Source organism: Dermochelys coriacea, chromosome 3, assembly GCF_009764565.3.
Source record: "Dermochelys coriacea isolate rDerCor1 chromosome 3, rDerCor1.pri.v4, whole genome shotgun sequence".
NCBI lineage: Eukaryota > Metazoa > Chordata > Testudines > Dermochelyidae > Dermochelys > Dermochelys coriacea.
In genome coordinates, this window is record NC_050070.1 from 67,135,939 (window position 1) to 67,143,292 (window position 7,354).

The 7,354-nt window shown below is 41.8% G+C and overlaps 2 long non-coding RNA genes across 7 annotated transcripts in view; one reads left to right on the forward strand and one right to left on the reverse strand.

Moving 5' to 3' along the window:
* LOC119853178 overlaps positions 1 to 5,083 on the reverse strand; it is a 40,863-nt gene extending 35,780 nt beyond the window's left edge. For 2 of the 6 annotated variants that reach the window (XR_006279860.1, XR_006279856.1), the window contains exons 1-4: positions 4,779 to 4,875; positions 2,146 to 2,201; positions 963 to 1,036; positions 139 to 243 (exon numbers count right to left, since the gene is read on the reverse strand). This is a non-coding gene — a long non-coding RNA (uncharacterized LOC119853178). Of the gene's footprint in view, positions 1 to 138; positions 244 to 962; positions 1,037 to 2,145; positions 2,202 to 3,978; positions 4,432 to 4,778; positions 4,878 to 4,955 lie in introns of those variants that run through there. The other 4 variants (XR_006279858.1, XR_005291965.2, XR_006279855.1 and 1 more) reach the window with 4 other exon arrangements.
* Positions 5,084 to 5,142: 59 nt separating this feature from the next.
* On the forward strand, positions 5,143 to 5,822 carry LOC122459287. The gene is made up of 2 exons (XR_006279862.1): positions 5,143 to 5,459; positions 5,604 to 5,822. It is a non-coding gene; the product is annotated as an uncharacterized LOC122459287 (long non-coding RNA).
* Positions 5,823 to 7,354: the final 1,532 nt, after the last annotated feature.

The window sequence follows — 7,354 nt, forward strand, 5'->3', positions numbered from 1 at the left end:
AATTGACAGAGAGACAGCTTACTCCATAACTTTGCTATGTCCCACGATTTACAGTATTTGAAAAGTATTAGTACTTTGAAGATTAGTATACTGTATTGTGTCAAAATATCATCAGAAGAGTGTATTTTTCAATTGTACCTGTCTTAGTAGCACTAGAGTCGCAAGTAGTTTTATATCCCAACTGCGCTGTCAGTTATTCATTCATTCATTCATTCTCCACTGGATACTTGCTAACAAGTCACACTAGAAATAAGGATAAACCAACCATTTAAAGTGTTACTAATAAATATTGCATAATACAGCATTCTGAAAGTGACCTAACAGAACAAGTTACTTTCCCCTCAAGCATTGTCAGGAAGGGGAAAAACTAGATACTCTTGTTAACCAGCATAAAAATTCTATTAAAAAAGTGGTCCAAGTTTTGCACCACTCAGGGCCACTGGCCAAGACCCTGAGAACCACAGCTAATTTGCATAGAAGTGTGCATAATCTTTAATAAAACTGCACACCACAATATATGTTCATTTTCCTGTGATAGATTTGAATTCACCACCAACAAAAATCTGAGTAGATCATTTTTGTTCTCACCCTCTTAAGAGTCTGAGAACACTAAACTTCTATCCTGAGTTAGATAATTCAAAGTTAATTGACAATGAGTTAACATGGTTGAAAAGCCTAGTGGGGCCACTTCACAAATGGATATGGTTTACAATTTCCCACAGTATTGGTCTTAAACAATCCAAATAAATTACATCACCACATTTACTCCCATGAATAACTGTTCACAATATCAAGATAGACCATGCGATACTTCACAGGACTGAAAGTAACAATTTTACCTTAACTATTTAGTTAAATATGGATTAATTAAATCAAATCAATGCAATAAAGTCTAGATTTTTGCCAGTCCATTTATCCCCATCTTCATATTTATTCCTCCACTTGACCATTCACAAACATACTTCTTAAACATTCAGGAACATCCACAATTGTACATCATATAGTCTTCTAGAACTGTTTGTGTTTTCATGAAGGGCTGCAGTTAAAATTAAACAGAAAAGGGTCAGATTCTGATGTAGAAAAATCAATAGGAAATTCAAGTTTTATAATATAGGAATACTTATGCTGTCTTTGTGGTTATACAACACTGTCATATTGCATCTTAAAAAAAAAGAAAAAAAACCCAGTTTTCAAGAGTAAAACATTCCCTGCCCCAAAGAATTTATAATCTAAGCCAGTCACAACAAAGCTTCAGCTGATTTGTCAGAAAAAGTTTACATCTAGTCTATGGACACTCAAAATTAATATTGTATATTATGTTAAACTGAATTATTGTCTACCTATGCAATGACAGGGGATTTCTGAAAAGCCAAGACATATCAGACATATCATATCTATTCATGCTCAGATACTTGCAGGATCCAGACCCTAATTACTGCAGATGACAGAACTACCTGGCTTAGTTCACATGGCTAATTCACATACTAACCCTAAAAGGTATGTCTAGCACTACCGCAGCTGCAGCCATACCTCAGTAGTGTAGACATTTACTACAGTGACAGATGGAGTTTTTCCATTGATGTAATAAGTCCATCCCCTCAAAAGGCAGTAAATAGGTCAATGCAAGAATTCTTCTGTCAACCCATCTACAGCGGGGGGTTAGGTCAACCTAACTACATTGCACAGGGTGTGAAATTTTTCTCAGCCCTGAGCAATGTAGCTAGATTGACCTAAATTTTAGGTGTAGAACAGGTCTAAAACCAAAAAACAGTGCCAGGATAAAAAGATGCTCTAGAGTCCAGAACATAGGGTACGGTGTTGGTAATAGCACCAAAGTGCTTTCATCTACTGAGAACAGATAAGCAGAAGCAGTAAGATGCTGGAGGACTAACAAATAGAAGATTATGTGGAATGAGTCCAGTAATTTACTGTAACTATCTTTTCTTTTGGCTCTACCCAGTAATACTGTGACAAAGTAACTGACGCTCTGGCACATACTGCAAGAGGGAATTACTTTCAAATAGATGAAGATGTGATGAGTGTTCTATGAAACTGAAGCACTTTGGAGTGTTCAATCTTGACCAAACCCAAAAATACTGTGCCCTTTCCAGCCCAACCAAACTCGAAACATTCTCAGAGTCATACCTTAATTATTCTGCACAACTTCCAGGATATCACCATAAAGTTTATCTCCATAGTTCCTAGAATAAACAAAGTTGTGACAGCACTAGTTATGCACTATCTACTTGAAAAATCCAGACAGTTAAAGAAATGTTAAAAGCACTTTCATCTTACAACTAGTCTTTATTCCCCAAGCTAATTTTTGCAGATTTAAAAAGTGTTCTGTTGCTGTGTAAAAGACCAGCACAAACATGGCAACTGATTACACAAAAAACATTGTCAAAGACCAAAACATGAAAAAAAAAATACATCAGATATCATAATCTTGAGTTACACACAAGAGTAGTGGGTTTAACAAAAGTGGCTAATGAGTTTTATTTAAATTAGGTGACTCTGCTTAAAGGGACATGTCAACTTTTAAATATTTGTTTTATTATGTAAAATGTTTGTTAAAACATAAGTTTGTGCTTATACCTTGGTTCCTGCTCTCTGCAAATTCTGAGAGGCTGTTTGAGTCTTCTCTATGCCTTTCAACATTCCCATCTCCCAATTGACAGGTCACAAAAATGTGTGAAAAATAATAAAATGTGGAATAGCCATACTGTATTTTGGTGTGTGTCACACCATAATTGACAAGTAAAAATCTACTTAATTAAGGATGTTTCAACTATGCATCTCAAACCCTGCAATCTCACAGATTAATTGTTGGAGGGTGTCCTGTTGCAGTTGAATAATCTTAATTCAAAAAAGTCTTACACACTAGTGGTTCCACATTTTGGTGTTTCCCCAGCTGCCTCAATATTCAATCAAAGCAGCCCATACACACTTGTAACACTGCCCATCCTACTCTCCCAAATCAATGCAACCACCTCCCAATTATTGCTTGTTGGAGCCCTTCCTCTCCTAAGGCTGCTGCTGTAGCACCCCTCATTGTCCTTCAGGAGCCCAGAGAGCCTCAGCTGCTGAAACTCTGGGCTTGCTGCTCCTTTGCCACCCTCTCCTCCAGAAACAACACTGCTCAGGTATTTTTCCAGAAGAGATAAGAAGGGAAGCAGGAGTAACATCCACCTACTTTCTGCTCCATCTCTTATCTGAAGTCTCCTGAAGAGCTTCCTTCATTCACAGTACTCTTTGCTTGTAACGGAAGGGAAACTGAGGAGCAGTGGTTTAGAACTGTAAATTGGCAGTCTTTTATCCTGTCAAACACCTCAGGTATGTAGAGTCCCAGTACAGCTAGAATTACACGTGCACTGATGCTGTTAGAGTTAGCATGCCAGTTCCACATACAAGAGAACTAGGCCAATTCAAGTGAGTGAAGAGATATCAGAGTTTGGAGGGGGGAATAAAAAAAAAAAAAAACACAAAAAAACCAACACGCATAAAGTTTGACAAACTCCAATATGCGGAACTCATCTTGACTGTAGTCTCAAATTCCTAGAGTTAAAGATTAATTTATAATATTGCAAATTAAGATTCCCAGCTGACTTCAGTTTGTGTACTGCTCTGGTTTTTAGATATAGTAATTCAAGCATCAGCCACTAAATTATACTGGGTAGGAGTCATGACTGTACAATTGTACTAAAAGGGGATTTCAACATTAAATACTTCAACAGCCATAAGGAGTAAGGGATTCAAGCTATCAGCGTATAGCATTCATTTATAGCCACTGAGGAGCCATGAAATAGCCCACTTAAAACTGATTAATGCAATCAATCAGATATGTAACTGTCAATATCCAATGCTACTCTGTTATATTTTTAATTTCCTTAATGGTTTTCACCAGTTTCATTCAGAGATACTTTTAAATTTCTACCTTAATACATTTTCAACTTAATAGCACTACAGCAACACACGTACATAGTTAAAGCAAGTTTATTCCACGCACACACAGCTACTAGTATCGTATTACACTTGCAGGAAAGTGGCAGGATTGATACGGATGCCTGGGCAAGTGCGAACTCCACACATCATAAAGCGGAGCAGTAACAGATCAGTTTCACAGGACCAGAGAGGATGAACATACAAAGGCCCGTTTTGCTTACAGCACTAATTGCTGGGTGTCGCGGAGAACAGCTCCAGCCCTGAACAGGAGGAAGAGGGGCGAACTGTCTGGTACTGCTCGGCAGCAGACCGCTGTCCCGGCCAAGTTTATTTCGCGCGCCCTTTGCGGCACGGCGCGCGACACCGCGTTCGGGCCGCGCCACGCGGCAGCGCGCGGCGCCGCCACGAACGCAGCACCCCGCACCCGCTCCGCGAGGCAGCGGCCGGGACGTACGGCCCAAGCCACGTTTCAGCCACATCAGCCCCGCCGCGCCAAATCACGCGGCCTCGCTGTGAGCTGCCGCGCCCGGCCTGCGCGGCGCAGCGGACCACCAACCCCAGCATGCACTGCGCCCCGGGCACGAGGCGTCTCGGGGGAGCGGTGCATTTTGGGATTTGTAGTCTCCGCAGCCTTCATCCAGCCGCCACCGCGGGTCACGCAACCCGGCCTCGGCAGGTGCAGCCGGCCCGCGCTGACCGCTCCGCCCGCCGCGGGGGGAACGCGGCAAGAACTCCTGGACAAGCCTAAAGCGAAGTCTCCCGAGAACAGGGACCGGACCGGACCAGCCCAGCCTCTTCCCTCCCCGCTCCGGGGGCACAGAACACCCCAAACTCACCCGCACTCGAGGCACCAGCTCTGACGCTCCGCAGGAAAAAGGGAAGGACCATCCCCCCCAGAGACTGTTATGTAGCAGCTGCCGAAACCAGAGCGAGGCCGACTCCTCCCCTGCCCGCCCATTGGCCAGAGCGCGCAAGGGCGGAGTTTTGGGCGGGAGAGTTTGAGGGCCGATTACCTCATCGTGCAGCCGAGGCCACGCCCCTCGCTCCTGGGGCGCGCGTCGTAGCAGCGCGAGGATTCAGAGCCGACGAACCGGCACGCGCAGGGTGGGGTTCCAGGGGTTAGCTCCTCCCAGAGCTTGGGCGCTGGCTCTGCGTTGACGGACTGTGGTTCTGTCTGCGGCCCCAGAGGAGCGTGCTGTGACGTTCCAAGCGTGTCCTTCCCACCTGCAGAAGTTGGGCTAATAAAGGTTATGACCCCTGACCTCCCCCGCCTTGTGGCTCTCAGAGTGCATGAGAAAAACGTGCATGAAAAAAAATTCTTATTAAACAGAATCTATTTGTGCATTGTCTAATTAGTGCCAGAATGGTGTTTGTTAGGGTTATGGCTGCGTTTTCAGCTGCAGCAGCCTAAGTGAGGAAAGAAGATAAAGTTTTGCTCAACTACTACATGGTCAAACTGTTGTGATTTTTTTATAATCCGAAAAAAGAGACAGTACGTGACCTGAAATGTTTAGAAAGTGAGAATCACTGTTGCTTGTTAAATTGCTATAGCTGCCCCTACTTTGTGTTTTTACATAGCTTCAGAATTAAGAAACATATTACCTGTGATTGGTGGATGAATACAAATTTTCTTGTTGATCAACTTTGCCTTTCTCTTGCAGACACAGGGAGAAGGTGAACTGGAATCTGAGGTAACAGTGCAACCTCCTGTAGCATAGTTAAGAGGGTGCTATGAAAAGACACAATGTGAATGGAAATAGGCTTAAGATGTGTTTTCAGTAATTTTCCTGCTGGTTATTGCATATTTTTCAAAGTAGGTATGTTAACTCTGAGCTATGTAGCTGGGTTTCTTTCAGATAGTAAATATATCTATGAATTGTGTACTCTGTCTACCTTATAGAGGCATTACAACTTTAAGGTGAGCTTCACCGGCTCTTTATTATAATGCTTGCGTTCTTTAGTATTTTATATACTAGCTGAAATAAGCACATAAATGCCAGCTGGCAAAAGGGAGGACCATCCCCCTAAATAAACAGCACTAAGGCCAAAAGTTTAAAACTTGTGTTCCTAAAATTAGACATATAAATCTAATACAAGTCTTCAGTGGTAGTTTTGAAATTGCAGATCTCTTACTTATTTAGGTGCCGAAATAGGGATTTAGTTATCTAATTTTTCTTGAATGGAATTTATTACTTCAGGATTATGAAATTTAGTATTCTTATTTTCAGTACATTTTCTAATTTATTTTTAAATATCCCTAGTGATGGGTCTTCCACTAATTCATAAGGGAATAATAATAAGTTGAACTGTTAGTCACTATAATATTTCAGGACTAGATCACTCAGCCCTTACATGGATAACCATTTATCCACAAAAACAATACCACTGAAGACAGTGGGCCTACTTGTTTAACTGCTTATAATTGCAATGGAGGGTGGGGGGCATGGATCAGTGTTTACATTTACTCCCCATCAGTACCTGACCCAAGCCAGGGAAGCTAATGATTCAACCAGCGCACCAAATTCGGTGATGAAGCCTGGTCACGTGACACCTGAGGCACTTTGTGCCTTCTCTAAGAAGTGCAATAGATACAGATCCACAATCGCTCCCAAAGCACTTTTCCTGATACTGTAAAATCCCTTTTCTTTATTTGAATCCATTATCCTTGGTGACCTCCTTATATTATCCTAATTATTGTTCTCCATGCCTAGTATTTACACCTTTCATATACTTGTAGAATGGTTAATACATCCCTGTTTAATCACTGAGATAAGCTATATAGTAGACAGTTAGTTTAATCATTCTTCACATATTAATCTGTTCAGCACCCGGCTATTGATCACGTTTCCTGACATTGAAGTAATAAGAAATATTTCAGGTGTTGTCTCAACTGAGTCATACACAGACAGATTATAACATGTTACTCCAGAACACGATGTCTTCTTGTATGCAGCATAAAAACATATTGACATTTTTTATTTTTTGCTGCCATACTACACTATGCATTATTGTCTCATTTCCTTCTTTGTCCCTCCCATTCACTGCTGAAAGGCTGCTTTCCAGGTTTGACCCACCCACTGAATATCTGTTTTCAAATTATTATTCACCTGTATTAACTTGCATTTTCCTAAGGTGAATCTCTTTTTATTTGCTGACTAATAAAGAGACCTACAAAGGTTAGAAATATAGTTATATGTCCACAATGTTCACAGTGCCTCCCAATTAAGTATTATTATGCCAAAGGGTATAGATAGCTGCCAGGAGCCACTCTAGCTATAGGCAGACTAGGTCACAGCCTAGCACTGCAGATTTATGAGGAGGAGGTTGGTGGGGCTGCCTTGGGGAGGGGTTATCCCCCAACAGGCACTCCAAGGAGCAGGAAGCAGCCCTCAGCTGGGCTGCTGGGGAAGCA